The following is a 19435-nucleotide window of genomic DNA, read 5'->3' as shown; positions in this document are numbered from 1 at the left end:
TATAAATTTTATAACTTTTGTTCATGTGATGAGGGTTGATCATTTTAAAATTTTCCTCATACCTGAAATTGGGAGATTTGACCGAGCACTAATTCACGAAAGCCCTTTTCTCTTTGGTCTATCTCATTCCTCCCCAATATCCTTTGGTGAGAGAAGAGAGACAGTGCTCTAAAAGGACAGGCCTTGAGGTCTCCCCATTTCAGATGGAGGCCAGCACATGGCCCAGTAATATGGACTGTGGTTCTTTAGGGAGTGATTCATTTGTTTTTGTTTTTCTTTTGTTTTAGGTAAAGAAGATGAGAGATAGAGATTAGAGATGACAAGTCAAGATAATCTGCCACCCAAGGTCTGGAAGTCAGAGGGGAATTCATGCTCAATTTTGCAGATAATTCAGCATTGAGGCCCTGAGGAAAAAGGAAAAACCTGCAGAACTCAGCTGGACAAGAGCTGAGAGGAGAAAGCTTCCAGGAAAAATGTCTTATTTGAAAGTAAACTTTAATGGAACCAGTCCTCTACAGAAATGGAATTACATTTGACCTCACTCTCCTCAAAGACTGAGATGGTAGTAGAGGGGCAGTGTTCCCCCTCAGGTGCAGAGTTATATACTATTGATCTTGCTCTACCTTCAAATTAAATTTTGTTGCCATTCAATCATTTCCATGGTGTCTGGTTCTTCATGATACCATTTGAGGTTTTCTTGGCAAAGATACTGAAGTGGTTTGTCATTTTCTTCTCTAGTTCTTTTTATAGATGGGGAAACTGAGGCAAACAGGGTTAAGTGACCTGCTATGGATTGCACAGACAGTAGGGGACTGAGGCTGAATTAGAATTTAGGTCTTCCTCCAGAACTGTTAGTCAATTTGCTGTACCACCTACCTGACTTCAAAGTAAATATCCCTTTGCAAAAGCTTTTGAAGACAGCATTGCACAGTGGAGAAATAAATGCTGTATTTGGAGTAAAAAAAAAACAGGATGAATTATAGAGTGGAAAATGTATAATTTGTTTCACTTCATTGACTATATTTCCTTGACGCAAAAATGTTTTATTTTGTTTTTATTCAGCCACCCATGTTTAAAAAAAAGAACAAGCTAGTTACATGATATTGAACTTGAGTTAGGAATTTTGCAAATATTTCCAGAGAAGTTACATGTGATAAAGGATAGAAATCAACAATTAAACTTGATCAACCTTCATTAAGCACCTATTATGAGCAATGTACTTGAGATAAAACTAAAATGAAAGAAAACAACATCTACTCTCAAGGAAAAAAAAATGTAGCATACAAGGTTAAAAGTAGGGGAAATTTATGAAATAGGAAAAGCTTGATTTTGGTTTCCACCTTTCTTCTCACCCCTACATTTGGTTTCTTCTTAGAAAAATCACAGTTCACTTTTCCTCTCTGTGCTTTGGTTGCTGAACTCATTTAAATATGAATTTCACTTTCCAAGTCGTGAATATCTGGCACATTATGTATTTAAATTCCACTTCTTATTGCATTTAATCAATGAAAAAAAGAATCTGTTGAGTTTCTGGTCTGACATTTCAGTATAAGAACTCTAGTTTATGTCTAGAATTTCCAAATCTTCTGTGGCTTTATGCTTGCACTCATTTCCATCTCTTCTCTAGTATCTTGCAGACTTCTTTTCCTGTTGGGTAAATGCCATGCTGTACACAGCAGGATACAACTGACACAGGAAATCTGACATATCACACTATACACTGGAGTTTGAATGGTGTTAATTCCCCTAATACTCTGAATTACAATCTCAAGGCAAATGTAACAACACTTCCAAACATATTTACAAATAACCAGTCATTGTACGGTAGGAAACAGATTGCTTTCAGATTTACAATATTAACGTCATCTTTTTGCCACTTATTAGTACCCAGATCTCCAAAAAGCAACCTATTCTAGAAACAATCAATGATGTTTGCATTAGACAAGAGGACAAAGGTTTTAAAAAAGATGTTTTGTTTTTTTTTCAAGAAGTCGGCACTTTCATATTCTTGAGATTTCTGGTGGTTTGATCAATTTCCACTTACTTCAATCTATTTCTTTTCTCATCTGTTCCACTCCTGCCCTGCCCCTCTGCCTCTCCCTACTTTGTAAGTGACCCTTCCTAGCAAAAAAGAAAAACAATCATTCTGAGATTAATTAAACTGAATGTGTTTAAATATACACTGATGTGTATAGAATGGTATGGAATTTTTAATTTGTCTTTAACCACTTTCCAAAACTGTATAATTAAATCAGATTTATCTTACAGAAATAATTGTACATTAGAATAATGTTATCAATAACAACAGAAATTGATCTTTAAAAGAGCCAGAAATCTTCTTATTTGGCTTTTGAAGTCCACTCCAAACTACTTAAGAAACATCTTGAAGATGATTTAGAAAGATAGCCACTTGAATTAAAAAGATATCTAAGGTTAATTGTAGCCTCAATGATGAACAACTTCTCAAGTTTAAAGTCACCAGGAAAAATGCTGAGAAGCATGGAGAGAATGAGATACTTTAGTGGGGGAAAAAATCTTCCATATTCTCTACTCTGTAAGAAAACATTTATACTCTAGTGATAATGATAACAGATAGTATTAATTTTGCAACTTAAGCTTTCTGAAAGATTTTATTATCTCATAGAATAATATTACATCATTTGATCCTTGTAAAAATCCTATGAATTAGGTGCCATTATTTCCCCAAAATAGAAATAAGGAAACTGAGGCTGAAGAAAGTTAAATGACTTGCCTAGGGTTGTACAGTTCATAAGTGTCTGAGGCAGGATTAGGATTCAGGTCTTCTTGAGACCAAATTCATAGCTTTATTAACTGTGTTACCTGTTTCATTTATCAAATAAAACTTTTTTTTAGAAAGTTTCTACCTACATTTTTATTGTTTGTTTTTCATTCTCAAAGAGGATCATGGCACCAGGAAGGTAATGTCATGACTTGCAATTGGATTTAAGTGAGGGAAGGCTGAGCAAAGACATCAGCCTCACTTTTTCCTCTGGAGCCATCTGGGTCCAGTGGCAAGATATAGTTAAGGATGATGGAGATGTCCCTGGATGCAGTGGGAGACATTGGCCTTTTAGAGCTAAAATCTTTCCCAGGTCTCAGACTGAGGCAACGTCCATTCAGTGATTAAGGCTAGGTAAGAAATGAGACAAAGAATGACCTCTTTTAGCTAGTCAAAAATGGAAAAAAAAATCAATCTGGGAGGAGAAGACCTCAGGGTTTTTGGCCAAAATAGAAATAATTCTCTTTACATTTTTTCTGAGCCAATCAGGGCCCAAACAATGAACATAAAGTGGGGCTTGGGCTGGGACCTATTGTTGGCCAATCTATGAGCACCAGAATGAATTGGGTTTAAGACATTGTCCTTAAGAAAGAAATCTAGTCTGTAAACCCCAAGATATCTTAGGGAGGTTTCAGTAATCAAATTTTGCATTCCTTTGGACAGAACACCTGTAGGTAGGGAATGATACTCTACTTGGCAGTGGTAGAGGAAGATGGAGAGGAAAGAAAAAAAAGGGAAAAAAATTAATGGAAAGAAAAGAAGGAAGAAAGGAAGGGAGGGAGGAGCTGCATTGCCCAACTGAAATTTATCAGTTGGGTCCCCTGTGGGGTAGCCTATACTATTCACAAGTTGTTTTTTGTCCTTCCTTTTTGAAGAGGACCATGGCATTAGGAAGGTGATTCCATGATTAGCAAATCAATTGGCTTTAAGATAAGAGGACTGTGGGAATTAATCAGCCTCACTTTCTCCTCCTAAGCCATCTGGGTCCAAGATATCAGGATGACTGAAGATAGACCCAGATATAGTGGAAGACCTTGGCTTTTTTTTTCTCCCCTAGTTTTCAATGTTCATTTTTATAATTTGGAATTCCAAAATTTTTCCCTCTCCTCTCCCTTCCCCAAGACAGCAAAGGAAATTGATATAGGTTATATATGTAGAATCATATTAAACATATTTCCATAGTCAGACCTTGACCTTTTTAAGTTAAGGTCTTTCCCTGGTCTCTGTTTGACTGAGGCAATTCCCATTAACCTAGGTAAGAAATGGGATAAAGAATGACCTCTTTCGACTAGGCAAAAAGTGAAAAAAAAATCAACCTGAGAGGGGAAAACCCTCAGGGTTTCTGGCCAAAACAGAAACAATTGCTATTTACATTCACTCTGAACTACAACAAATAACAGAAAAGAGTTTGAGATTTGGAGGTAGAGGATCTGAATTTGAATTCCAGCTCTGTCACCCACTTAAACTCCAAACTATCTTAGTTTCCTAATTTATAAAATAAAGAATCTGGATAAGATAGCCTTTAGTGATTTATGATCCTTTGAACATCATCAAAACTTTCAATTCAGTGTTACAAAGGCTATTTTTAATCTATACTGTACAAATCAAACTGTGATACTGAAACCACATTTCTTTACTGTTTGAATCTCTTGCTATATAAAAGAAAATAGTATATTGGAAAATAAGGTTTTCTGCTTCAGAGTAGGCCAATATTTATCATAGCATCAATGTCCAGGACTTTCACCAGGGCAAAATTTATGCAGTGGAAAAGTCTGAATTTGGTGTTCACTCACCTTCCCATACATCAGCAAACTACCACCTCCTTCCAAGATGTCTTAATACTTTCCCATTCTATTTTATCTTTTATGAGCCATTCTCTATGGTTCCTGTTTCATTTGATGTGTAAGGGGATTGCCTTTATATTTTGTTCCTGTGTTTTTTGTTTGTTTGTTTTTGAGCAGTCAATATTTCCATTCAGCAGTAGGTATATAACAAGCATATAAAATAGAAGACCTGAATTCAAAACCTACCTCTGATAATAGTTCATGGTAACCCATGTTAGTCGCTTACCCTCCCTATCAGTGCCCCAGTCACTTGCCTAGAGTTTAACTACTTAGACTTTGGGAGCAGCTAGCTATTTTGGGAGAGGACATATCTTTACATTGATAAAGGTATAGATCCTTAGGGATGCACTCATATATAGCCACTCAGACTCTAAAATTCTTTTGGGATGGTTCATTTTTCCATAAAATTATACTTTTATTTGTTTGCTATTGCTTCATTCAATTCTAGGACCATTTGACAAATAATCAGACATTTATATGTGGGATATTTCTCATTTATTTTATACATTTTGTGTTCTGCTATACCAAAGTAGAAAATGGCCAAGGGTAAGAATCTGGTCCAACTTTTAAAAGGTAACATAATTCTTGGCAAGGTGTCATTACATTCATTTCTGAAATAATTTTTCATTTCTTTAGCAAACAAACACCCCTCCCTTTTGCAACTATTGATTTTCTTGTTTTGGCACAATGAATCTAATGTAGTTTGTGATGAAATTGTGAGAACCCAAGATCACCCTCTAAGAAATAAAAAAGGGGGTGTCATCAAATAATTCTCAGAGATTAGACAGTAATGATGCATTTCAAAATCATCCTGCCTTTATACAACTTTATCTGTGGGTTAAAGAATCAACAGACATAGTCCTATGAGTCATTTCCTCAAATATAATCATTTATATTCACACACTAGCATCTAGAATGGTAAAACACATATCCTTAAACTGATTCCACTGGGATAATGACATTTTCTTTCCCAGCCTCATGCAGATTATTTAAATTGGAAAATCACTGAAGGAATGACTTTTCCCAATTGACAGCTTAGGATAAATTTCTGGGAAGAAGCTTCGAAATTTTCATTGTATTTCTGATTTTTTTTTTGTCTAATTGTGATGTGAACATTTTTTAATGCACAAAATCACTTTGGGTAAAATAAAAAAAAATTGACAACTAATTTGAGATTCTAAGAAACAAACTGTCTTATATACCTTATTACTCTTAGGACTTTTTGTCCTTCATGTTAAATTTACCACCAGAATTAGTAAATAGACTAGTTTATATACATCACATTTTGGGGGGAATCTTACTGACATAATTTTTATTTGACATATTTCTAACTAGGTATTAACACTTGTACTGCAAGAGGCCTTGCACTTATGATGGCTAAACATCTACTTAAGGAAGTTATCTTGAATTGTCTGTCTGGAGTCAAGCCAATCATTTCCCAGGGGAAAGAAAGAGAAGGCTGCATGAGGCAGGTTAATAGACTGAGAGTAGATGAGTTCTTACAGCATTCACAGACTGAGAGTACATGAGTTCTTATAGCATTCAGCCAGGAAATAATAGGTGTTGAAGATTGACTAGTCCTAGTATATGTTACATCTTCTTTACTAATGAGTTTATAACTAGAGGAGGTTATTCTTGAAATATTGCATCAGAAAAGTAGTTCACAGGAGAGAGAGAGGGAGTGAGAAAGGGGAGTGGAAAACAGAAGGAAAGAGGGACAGAGAGATTGAGAGGTGAAGGCTGAGGAAGATGGAGAAACCATCTGTGATGAGAAGCAAATCATAAAGGCCCGATCTCATGGTCTTGGGTTAGATGACCATCTAAAACAGGATTTCTTAGCATGGTGTATGTGAACTTGTATATGTCTATATCTATGTGAACATATATATCTACATCTATATGGTTATTTATATCTATAATATCTATAGGAAGTTAGGTGGCATAGTACATAGAGTACCAGGCATGCAGTTAGGAATAATAATCTTCCTAAATTCAAATCTGGTCTCAAACACTTACTAGCTGTGTGACCCTGGGGAAGTCATTTAACCCTGTTTGCCTCAGTTTCCTCATCTATATATGAGCCAGAGAAGGACATGGCAAACCACTCTAACAGCTTTGCCAAGGAAACCCCGTAGTAGCAAGCACCCTAGAATGCCCAGGATGTCTGCTAGCACAGGTTCTTTGATCTGCTTTTCTAAAGCAAAGCAACTCAAAAAGGGTTAACAATCTTAGTTTAATCAAACATATATCATTTACATAGCTCAGGAGAAAAAGTCAGCACCCTAAATGTCAGAGAATACAAACAGAAGTTAAAAGAGGACAAAAGTACAGACAGAGAAAATAACACAATTCAGCAGACCAACAGACAGGGCTTCTAGCTGTCTTACCATCACATACATACAATTAGTTACCAGAGAAAGAAGCACCAACACCTGGGTTTTCAAAGTCGGGTGCTCAACAACTGCCCAGAGTCTTATCTGGCCAAATCACACAGCTCTACCCCAAATGAGCCCTAAATGAAAACGTTGCCTCAGAGGTATATATAGCCTTCTCCACGGTCAGAGAATATCAAACACTTGTGACCCACTTTAATGGCAAGCAAAGAAGTGCTTAGTGCCTATTTCAGTTATTTAAGTATTTAGCATGTTTTTGAGCCCTGCCTTGTGATTTGAAGGTGAGATGAAATTGCTGATGCAACAGGAAGGTTGGGGTAGGAAGGAGAAACACCATATAAAAAGAGGAGCACAAGCTGGAATTGAGCAGAAATGAAAAGAAAACTTGTGGCAGCCAGCACTTTGTCTGTGTTGATGTTACTTTGTTAGATCTGTCTGCTGATAGAGGATGCTGCTGTTGTTATAGAAGCCTTACTGCTGGTTCAGAAGCGCTGAAAGAGGTTTATCTTGTTGTCTGTTTACAGGAGACCTGAAGGAGGGTTTTACTGATGTTTTCAGAGGTCCTGGGACTCTACTGATAATTTGTGTTGATTTCTCAGACCTTGTTTGTGGTTCTGTGTTGATTTCACAGGCAGAAAGTGAATTTATGATGGTGCCGGCAATGTGAATGAATGTTGTGGCTCTGTTAAGCTTTGTCTTCCCATAAACAGAAACTGCAAAGAACTTGAGATGGACTGGTCACTGTGGGCTTCAGTATGGAATGGGAACTGAATGAAGAATTGGACAAGGAGCTGAGAGCTGCCTGGCTGTGAATCTAGGTGACAGTTGGGTGAATTCAGGCAAGAGCTGGGACAATGGAAGAGGAACCATGGAATCTGGGAGCCAGCCTCAAGCCAAGATGAAAAGACCCCTCCTTGGCTACTTAGTGCTGACTGACAAGACCATGGTTTTCTGTGACCTAGGAGGTGGGAGAACTTTGTACTTTGCACTTTGTACCCGTTAAGGATGACTGAAAGCTAGTCTCCAATCGAGAAGAAAGAAGAATTTTTGACTGACAGATAAGAGACAATGTGACCTAGGGATGGCAGATCTTTGTACTTTGTATCCTGAATGATATCATTTGTTAAAACTATGTGACCACTTTAGTGATAAGTTGTTATGTTTTGACATTGTGAATGCTATACTTTGGTTTCTGTGAATGTTTTGCTTTAGTTTACTGCTGAATAAATAGAGAGTTCTCTATACTATGTAAACAGAAACCTTAAAGCTATTCACTGCAGCAAGCCTCTGGAGGGTTGCTCATGCTTGGCTTTATACCCATTTGACTACAAAGTAACAAAATTTGTGCCTTCCTGAAAAACAAGCTTCCCACCATAGGTTTCATGTGACCACATTCAGTCTATTATGGGGTAGAGTTAATTTTTAAATCAGGAAAAGTCCTCAAATTCATCTAGGCCTATCAAGGACCAGGGAAGATCTTGAAATTTGCATTACCATTACAATCCCCAAATGGGATCATGAAGAGTCAAACATGACTGAAATAACTGAACAACAACTAATATCTATATAACTTTTTATAGATATATAAACTTATATAGTTGTAGATATAGGTATATATATATGTGCTTATATATTTGTTATCATAATAATATGTCAATATAACTGGTTTCCTTTGTAATTCTACATATATAATTTTATTCATTTCAAAACATTATTCTGAGAAGAGGTCCAGAGTTCTCACCAGCCTGTCAAAGGTTACAAAAAGAGGTTGAGATCCTCTAGTCTAGAGCATCACTAGTGGGAACAGATGTAGCTATTAAAAAAAATAGGTAGAGGATTATCCTTAAGCAGACAAATCTGGAAAAAGAGTGAAGGTCATGAGTGAAAGAAATTTCAAGTTTTCAGGGACAGAGAACTTAGAATTTGAAACTGGTTATTATAGAAAGAGCAATAGAAGTCATTGTGTATCCATCAAGAAAAATTCATGACGGACTGATCTTAGTTCCTTTTGTGATAGGATTACAAAATTGAAAGATCAACAGAATGCTGTTGACCCAATGTTCAAGGATTTCAGCAAAACATCTGACACAGATCTCTCATGATATCTTTGCATATATTAATGTAAAATAAATACAATATATATTTTGGTAGGAAAATATTATTTATAACAGCATATAATCCCCAGTATTCTCCCTGAAGGTAAGGACTTTTCAATCTTGTTTTTGTATCTATAGTGTTATAAACAATGTTCAGAATGTAATTGACATTTACTGGTTACTTGATTGCCTTATATACAAGATGGGAAGATCTGAGTAACATTGGACTACATTTAGGTGGGTTTAGAACTAACCAAATGACTATATCTAGAGAGAATTCATTAAAGGGCAACTCTGATCATGGAGAGTTGTCTTTAAGAAAGAGTTCTGGGGTGTACATTTATTGAATTTACAGATGTCACAAAAATGGCGGGTTGGAAGGGTAACTAATATGTTAGATAAGAGTAATGATTGAAAAAGATTTTAAGAAGTTAGAGTTATGGACTGAATCAAATACAGTGAAACATGATAAGGATAAACAGATAGTTATTTTAAGTACAAATTGTATAATTTTTCTTTCTTCTTTTTTTTTCCCTTTGGGGGAAGGTGAGACTAGACAACAATATTTTTGAGGGGGGAAGGCAGGGAAATTGGGGTTAAGTGACTTGCCCAAAGTCACACAGCTAGTGTGTCAAGTGTCTGAGGCAGGATTTGAACTCAGGTCCTCCTGATTACAGGGCTAGTACTCTATTTACTGCATTACCTAGCTGCCCCACCCAATAGACAACAATTTATTGACAAAATTCTGTGAACTCTACTGGACAACAAGTTCAATGAGATAATAGTGTGATGTGGCAGTCAAAACAACTAATGTAATGATATTCTTCATTAAGGTGGGGATAGACACAGGACTAGGAAGGCGATAATTCTACTGTATTCTTTCTTATTAGGATATATTAATAGTATTATAATTTGTTCTAAAAATCACATTTTAGGAAGAAATTTGATAAAATAAATGTATTTCAAAGAAAATAACCTGGAAGATGTAGTATTGCAGCTACTGATTCAAAATATGCCTTATAAGAATAAGTGATATTGACCTGAAGGAAAGAAAACCTGAGGCAAATTGTGTCATTACATTTTTTTTTACATTAAATACTTGAAGGTTTGTCATACTAAAGTACACTTACTAGAGTTTTGCTTAGCCTTAGATGACACAACTAAGATCAATGGGTTTAAGTTGTTGAGAGTCAGATTTTAGTTAAATGTTAGGTTAAACTTTCCTACAAACAGAATTGATCTAAAATAACTTGAGTTATTTCAATAGGTAGTCAATTCTATATTACCAAAGGTTTTCATTTCATACGGAGCATGGCTATGACTGCTGAGATTATCATAGACTGTTATATCTGCTTTTCTTTTTGAGAGGGGCTGGGACTTAAAGATTTCCAAGAGGAATAAAATCAAATCAGACTATGTAATGAAATGATAAATAAAATTTAAAAGAAAAAAAGAAGAGGCACTTCATGTGGACTGGAAAGTTGCTGAGTTAGGCAATCAGAGAATTATGAAAAGGTTGCAAATTTCTGTGTAGCATAGGAAAGTGACCAAGTAGGCTCATTGATAATGGTGAGAATCAGAACTTGCAGAGTAAAGGTCATGGGCTAGGCTATGTCAAGAAATCAAAAAAGACAAGGTCTCTTTTGAAAGGCCTCACACTAGGACTCTTTCAAAGGGTCTTTCTCATTCACAGCACCAAAAGGACAATGACATCACTGTACTTTTCCTAATTCATTGGGGGACCTGAAGAAATTGAATCCTTTACAAGTTTGAAGTAGAAATTTCTTTGTGGGAGATTATCTAAGGGAAACATACATCAGAAGACCTGAGCTTGAATAATTGGAGCCAAAGCTCAGGAAAATAAATTTTCAATATGTAGTAATGTTGCCAAACTGAATTTACTTTCAGAAAGAAAGCTATTATAGAAGGAAGAAGGAATCAGAGAAGAGTTGGGCCAAGTCTAGTTGACTTTCAGCATCAAAATTAATTATCAAAACCTCTGTAACTTCCCTTTACTTTCACATTATATTACTTTTATATCCCACTCCCTTATAATAGTTAGTCACTCAACTAACCCAAAGAAGGATCATGTCCTATTACCAGGGAGCAAGGGAGAAAAAAGATAAGGAATGGGTCACCTTCTCCAGGCTAAGGTATGCAGAGGTAAAACAAATTGAGAAAAAAAAATGAAGAGCCAGAACCTGCTATCAACAGGCTAAAAAGTGATGGAAGAAAATCTGGGGTGCAATGTTCACATGGCCTCACAGGCTCTATTTCCATTCAAAGAAAGTTATGCAAGGATTTTCAAAGAATCATAGAAATTTTTATTGAGGCATTTTTTTCCTGATAATGGAAAAAAAGATAGTGCCATCTTTCTCCTTTTAGAGCCTATTTTCAGTCTCTTCTTATTGGGCTTTCCTTTGTATCCCTTTTGCCTACTTCATTGTGAAAAATCTCAATCCTCCAGTCAGACATACAGATCTCTTTCTTTAAATCCCAGTTGTCAAAGCAAATATGCCTTTGGAGAATTAAAGGCAGTTTTCTTTCCTCTTACTAATACCCCCTCAAATATCTTCTAACAACAAACAACAAAAATCACATTACAACATTACCTTGAGAAAGCACACCTTCTAAGTTTCTAGAGAATAACTTAATCCTCAGCAATTATATTTAATTTCGATTTAAAAGAAACTTTAGTGGAATCAAAGAAGGAACTATATTAGATTTTATCTTTCAACGTCAAGATTGTGGCTTAAAAGTTAAGACTATTAAAATTATCGCACCAACCATAACCATAATCTTATTTCCTTCAGGGTCATCAAGGCACATGATGATGTAAAGGATGATTGCCCACGGCTTGTGACATAAATTTCAAAAGGTCTTCTTTAAAACATATTTCTCATAATAAAGCTTTAGAAAATTATCCTTTATGGAGCAGTATTCTTTCAATCTATCCATTTCTTTTTCCTTTTACATGTGATAATAATCACCATAATGGTATAATTATACATGGCATATTAAGAATCCAAAGATTTGATTTCTGCTCCTGACTCAGATACTAACTAGCTGTGATTAGTTCAACTTAAGATCTCAAAACCTATTTTTTTTTCATTGCAAAATGAATATACTATTCCTAGCCCCACCTACTTTATCAGGTTCTGGTGAGAAAAGCACTTGGAAACTCAATAAATGTATGCTCCTTGAGGTCAAGAACTGTCTGTGTTTTTTATTTATATTTGTATCCCAAGCATTTAGCACAGTGTCTGAAACACAGTAGGGACCCAATAAATATATATTGACACTGAATGACTTTGGAAATAGTAAATGGCCCACTCAATGCCAGCCCTCTGCTACTTAAACTATCAATTCAACAACCTCTACACCAATAAGCTTGGCTCTGCCCTGGTTCCCTCAGTTCTAATACGTGAGATTTTAGTTTATCTTTCCAGGACCCAGGCCTCCACATCACTTCACGTTCATACCTACTCCCCAAAACCATTTTCAGGTACCTTTTAGGTACTGTCTTCTGTTAGAATGAAAGCCATTTATAGGCACTGTCTGATTTGTTTGTTTTTTGTACCCTTCCCCATCCTCCAGCATAGTACAATACTAATCTAGCTTTGAATTTGCTTTACTATTATGCTTCACTGTATAAAATTAAATGCTCTTTTATTTGTCCTTGATTTTTTTTTCAAGCTCATAGGGCTAAACCATTCTGACATTCCAAGATTTGGTAAATTCCTTTTTACCAAGTCTTCATAGGCTTTGTTTTTAGATATTGAGCATCAAAATATAGCTCCACTTTCAGGAGTACTAAATAAAATATGAACGCTTGATCTTTAGCATGCAAAGCCCTTTACAATGTAGATCCAAATGATTTTTCCAGTCTTATTTCAAACTAATCTCAACTACTTTTTCTATTCCAACAGGATTACTTCTTATCCTCTACTCTTGTCTAGTCCATCCCTGACTCTTCAATTCCTCATAAATGTTCCCGTACATATAAAAGACTCCTTTCAAGGTTTCATCTGTTGAAAAAGTACCTCCAATCCTTTGAGACACAACTCTGATTACTTTTTCATGTAACCTTCCATGTTTCTCCCAGGTGAAAGTGAGTTTTCTTCCTTAGATTGCTCAAGCATTTTCCCTATGCCTATGCTTTGCAATTATATATGAGAAAATAGAAAAAGTACTGATTAGAATCAGAGTATAGAATTAAAAACTTGGGAAAAAATTGATCTGGAACCACTCTTCCTTTGATGCTTATTACCTCTTTGACCTCGGACAAGTCCCAATCTCTTCTGTAAAGGAGAGCAGTTATTTGAAACACTTGAAATTCAAGATTTAAAATGCTATGATCACTTGTATCATGGTTTTTATATCCACATCTTATTGTTTATAAGATCCTCCTTGGAGAGAATAACTATACCATATATCCTTCTATCCCCTGTGCCTAACAAGGTCTTTAACAGAAATAACTTTTTTAGATTACTTCATTCAGCACTCATTTATTGCTCTTTCACTATGCAAACAACAACAACACATGCTAAGTATATAAAGAAACGATATAGGTCCTGCTATCAAAGAGCTTACATTTGCTTATAAATTCATTAGACAGGAATTTAAAAATGATCCCTCATATAGCCTTTGTCATTTTATTTGCCTTTTATAGGTTTTTTTTTCAAGTCTGATATACCTATTCAGATGTGTAGAATCCAGAATTCCCCAAAGAGTTATATTTCTACATGCACCTTGGCTTTGTAGAAAGTAGGATATTTTTGTGTCTTTATTTCCTATATCATAGGAGATGCCAAATATGTTTTATAGCTTTTCCCCCTTCCCCCAGGAGGTTTTTCCATCAAAACAAAGGATATAACTTAGGAATTCTTAACCATTTTTACCTCATGGGTTCTTTTGGCAGTCTGATGAATCTTATGGAACCCTCACATCTTTTTTTGTTTTTGTTTTTTTGGAGGGGGAATGGCAGGGAAATTGGGGTTGAGTTGTCCAAGGTCAAGGTCATATGGCTAATAAGTGTTAAGTGTCTGAGGTCATATTTGAACTCAGGTCTTCCTGATTCCAGGGCCAGTGTTCTATTCACTGTGCCACGTAGCTGCCCCAACCCCTCACATTTGTAAATGTAAAAAAATATCCATGGGATTACAAAAAAAATACATAGAAATAGTTTTCAATACATATATATATATATATATAATATGCCATGAATCACAAGAATCTGTTTTAATTGCTTCATCCTTAATCATAATTACCCAGAAGCCTCACGTAACTTTTTTCCTCCATTGTCACCTACCCTTGATCACTGGTTATTCCCCCAAAAATATAGGCTATTGTACACATAGCCCTGCATATACATTTTAGGTTTCTCAACCTTCAAATAGATTTCTGCTGGGCAGAATTACCCATCCTGCTGTTCAGTGAACTGCAGTACAAAGCAAACTACTGAGAGGAGCTGGAATGGAGAAGAGGAAGGCATTAAAGTCTAAACTTCCCATAAAAGAAAACAATATGAGTAAGAACTCCTGCTTCCTTTCTCCATTACCATTTTTCTTTATCAAATATCTTTCTCTCTTGTCTTAATCATATGGATCTTTGAAACTGGAACAAAATTTCATTGGGTCTTAAGAGACTTCAAGACTAATGTTTCCATGAGGGCCTTGCAGGACATGGAGTTGAGTACAAACACAGACCCATTCACTTACTATCTGTGTGACCCAGGGCAAGTCCTATAACCCTGTTTGCCTCAGTTTCCTCATCTGTAAGGTGAACTGGAGAAGGAAAGGGCAAACCACTTCAGTATCTTTGCCAAGATGGGGTCACAAAGAGTCAGACATGACTGAAATGACACAATAAAATGTCACCATATCCTAGTAATGAACCAATTCTTGATAAACCTCTGATAATGATGTTTCTGAGTTCTTAGCCCTTCAATATGGTGTTATTTTGCAATGAGAATATTGCAAATTTAATTGGAAAAGAACTGTATCTATATATTTATATATAAGTAAGTTAAACTGTATATATATATATATGTTTAAACACACACACACACACACACACATATATATATATATATATATATATATTACTCAAGGGAAAAATAAATCATGAAATCACTTAGCTTTCTTATAAGAAAGGAAGCTATCATAGTTACATTACTTCCATCTGATTCTATTTCATGTTTTAACGCATAAGAACATTTTTACCACAGTTGCTTTATCTTTAATTATATGTATAACTTTTTTTAAGCTTTACAATATTGTGTGTTTAAAAATGGAATCCATACTTGTTCTGGAGGCTGTAATCTAGGAAAAATTAATATATAACCCACAATAGGGAATAAAAATGAAATTATTTTCAGTTTTGACAGCATTGTTTACCTATAATATAGCTATTGCTATACTTATAAGAGAAAAAAATATCAGAGTAGAATTTTAACACATAAAAGTGACAAAAATACACTTGTACTTATGAACTAAAGTTTTTAGAAAAATTATTTTATTTTGTCATACCTATTGACATTCTACTCTGCCTCCTTAAACTCAAAACATTAAGTCAAATTTGTGGCATACAAGTAAGTGGAATGAAAGTTGGAATATTTGACTTTAGAATATAATCAATGCCCACCTCTGAAACCTTTGTTTAGCAAAGATAACACAAATGTATTTAATGAAAATACATTTTCAGTCAACTCCTCCCATAATCAAGTTGACTACATATGCAACTACTCAGGCCCCGTTACTCAGAAATGAAAAAAAAAAAATGAATTGGAAAATACATAGTTGGAAGTGATAAGTAAGCAAAAGATCGATGTGGGTATAGAGAGAAACCTATTCATGAAGTAAATGGAATTCCTGATCTCAATATACATATAATGTTTGATGCATCAAAATTGTTTAATTTTCAATGACAGTGATTAAGTTAAATATATTAGAAAATTTAGCTGTTTTTAACCAAATTCAGTAATTTTTATTTACAGTTTTAAATAGAAAAGTAATAATACTTGAAACATATAGATTTCATTAACTTTAGTTTTTCAATTGAATTTATTTTAGAATTTGTTATTAATTTAGATAAAAAATTTTGTAAATTCCGAGTTCCCAATTCATTTCCTTCTTCTGCAATCCACTGAGAAGAGAAGCAATATGATATTAATTATGCATGTGAAAGCATATGAAACATTTCCATATTTGCCATATGACAAAAAAAATCAAAAACCATAAAAATAAAGAAAGTGAAAAAATAGACTTAAATTTATACTCAGAATCCATCAGTTCTCTCTCTGGAGATGAATAGCATTTTTCATCATGAGGCATTCAGATGTCTTGAAATCACTATATTAATTAGAGTAGCTAAGTCTTTTACAGTATTGTTGTTACTGTACCTTTACCTTTACAATATTGTTTTTACTGTTTACAATGACTTCCTGTTTCTTTTTTTCTTTTTTTGCAAAGGAAGATATTTTTATTGATTGTCAAACAATGGGAGTCACTGCCACCATTGTAGACAAATATTCTAATATCTGGTATAAATAGCCAAAAAAAAAATCTTTGATTTAATATATACTATTACAATGTGGGCATGTAAGAACACAGCTTTCAGATGGGATTTTTTAGTGATCTGGAGAGAAAATGATCAGTAATACGAATGTAAGGACTTGGAGCTCTGTATCAATATGGTTCCTACTAATGTTTGCCTAATCTTGGCCATAGCTTTTTCTTTTTAGAAAAATTATTATCTTTTAGTTTACAACATTCAGTTCCAAAAATTTCTAAGTTCCAAATTGTCTCCCCTTCATCACTTCCCCCCTATGTAGGTGCTACATATGTCTTCATACCAAACATTAGTCAAATTGTAAAGAAGAATTAAAACCAAAGGAATGAAAAATGATAGAAAAGAAACAAAACAAAATAAAATGAGAAGGAGCAAGCAATTTACTTTAATCTGCATTCAGACTCTATAATTCTTTCTCTGGATAGGGATAGCCTTTTCCATCATGAGTGTTTTGGAGTTGTCTTATAGCCTTGTATTGTTGAGAAAAGCCTAGTCTATTAAAGTTAGTCATCACAGATATAATGTGTCTGTAATTGTGTACAAGATTCTCTGGTTCTGCTCCCCTCATTCAACATCAGTTTATAGAAATCTTTCCAGGTTGTAATGAAGTCTATCTGCTCATTTCTTGTAGCACAATAGTATTCTATGACACTCATATAACACAACTTTTTTAGCCATTCCTCAATTGTGGGCATTCCCTTGATTTCCAATTCTTTGCCACCACAAAAAGAGCTACTATAAATATTTTTGTACATACAGGTCCTCCTCCCACTTTTAAGATCTCTCTGGGATACAATGCTAGAAGTGTGTAATGGTAATGGGGATTTGAAGATGTTCCCTGCCCCTTGTATTTGCAATCAAACAGGTACTTAGTACCTTGTTTCAAGTTCATGACTTGTATCAAGTATTAAGATGCAGAACTGGAGAATCCCATAGTGGGAGGAAGTTGCTGTTGTCACAGGACAGGATAGAACAGGGAGGAGCTAATATCATATATAAGGAAAAGCACAAGCTAGACAGCCAGAATTGCTGAAAGAGAGAACTGCTAGGATCCTGAGAACTTCTGAGAATCACTACAAATTGAGAAGAGGATGTAGAACAGGTCTTGTGGTGGCAGAATGGAGAACTGAGAACTGAGAAGAGAATTGAGGAGAACCGAGAAATGAGAAGGGAGGAGAACTGGAAGGATGCATGGATGTGATGCCAGTACTACATCTGTCTATTTTGATGTTACTTTGTGAAATTTGTCTCTTGATAGAGGATGTTGGTGGCAAGAGCTGAGTTGGGTATTTCCAACTTGGACTTTCACTTCTACTAATTGGGTGGGTTGGCCTTCTCCCTGAATGAATCAAATTCCTCTTCAGCATCAATTTGAAGGACTGGTCTGGGTGTATCAGGATCAGACAACCCAGGAGAACAGAGCAAATCAGACAAGCAGCAGCTGAAGTCTCTGTGAGGGGTAAACCAACTGCAAACACCATGGAGGACAGCGAGACCTCATCTCCAACCATGAGCAGCAGCCCATTCTGAGAAGAAGCACAGGAGGCCGACAACGGTCCTGCAACCAGGAAGCCTTTTACATGGGCTTCTCCGTGCTGATTGCCCTGCTCATTTCTGGACAAGGTGCGACCGTCTACTTTGTGTACCAGCAGCAGGGGAGGTTGGACAAACTTACTGTCACTTCCCAGAATCTACAACTTGAATCTTAGAAGATGAAGCTCCCTAAGCCCTCCATTCAAGTGAACAAGCTCTGAATGGCTACGCCCCTGCTTATGAGGGAGCTGGAGCCCCCGAGCCTCCCATCTGTGGACTTGACCAAGATTGGAAATAGTACCAAGGACCAAGTGAAGTACCTCATACTGCAGTGTGACCCCAGAAGGACTTTCCCTGAGTTGACCCAGAGCTTCCAGGACAACATGAAACAACTGAAGGAAAACATAGAGGCCAAGAGCTGGAAGGATTTTGAGAGCTGGATGCACAAGTGGCTTCTGTTTGAGATGAGCAAGAAGCCCAATGAAGACAAGGCTGAAGAAAAGACTGAGCCTTCTCAGAAAGTTCTGACCAAGGGCCAGCTTGAGGCAAACCATGTTCCCCCCATCCACCCGGGCATGTTCTGCCCCAAGTGCAATGAGAATGGCAACTATGAGCCTCTCCAGTGCCATGGCAGCGCTGGCTTTTGTTGGTGTGTCTACCCGAATGGCACCGAGGTCCTCCACACCAAGAGCCATCAATGCCATGACTGCAATGCTCCCTTGGAAGGTGAGGAGCTGATTTCCTCTGGACTGGGTCTTCCTAAGTAGCAATGATCTAAGAAATAAAAACTGCAAGAGCTACTCAAACAGTCCCATATCTACAAACTGCATGGCTGCCACTTGAATGCTCTCTTTACCCAATCCCAGGATCCATCCATCTGTCAATACCTTCCTTGACTCTTTCTCCTGCCCCTCTCAGTCAGAAGTTCCAAATCCCATTTTCTCTGGGGCTCAGGTTAGACCCTCAACTTGATACTCAGGATTGAACCACCTGCCTATGAACAAGGGGCAGGGTTGGGACAACCAACCTGCTTCCTTGACCCATGATGGGGAATTGAATCCCCCCCCACCCACAGCCCTCCAGAGCAGGCACCAAACAATCTACATTCTAGGGTGCAAGGGAGATGTAATCAAGTCAAACAGATCAACTTCCCTTCTCCAACCCAAGACCCTTCATTCCACAACCTACTCCTGTTTC

General features: G+C 36.2%; 1 protein-coding gene and 1 pseudogene across 1 annotated transcript in view; one reads left to right on the top strand and one right to left on the bottom strand.

Moving 5' to 3' along the window:
* LOC138170244 (H-2 class II histocompatibility antigen gamma chain pseudogene) overlaps nucleotides 1-19057 on the top strand; it is a 69850-nt pseudogene extending 50793 nt beyond the window's left edge.
* The window catches only part of LOC138170531 (gamma-1-syntrophin-like), a 704758-nt gene that overhangs the window by 312623 nt on the left and 372700 nt on the right, over nucleotides 1-19435 (bottom strand). The gene's annotated exons all lie outside the window — the stretch shown is intronic.

This window comes from Petaurus breviceps, unplaced genomic scaffold, assembly GCF_028583685.1.
Source record: "Petaurus breviceps papuanus isolate PSGF00001 unplaced genomic scaffold, PetGlider_PUasm1.0 38, whole genome shotgun sequence".
Classification (NCBI taxonomy): Eukaryota; Metazoa; Chordata; class Mammalia; order Diprotodontia; family Petauridae; genus Petaurus; species Petaurus breviceps.
This window is presented reverse-complemented; position numbering and strand designations above follow the sequence as displayed.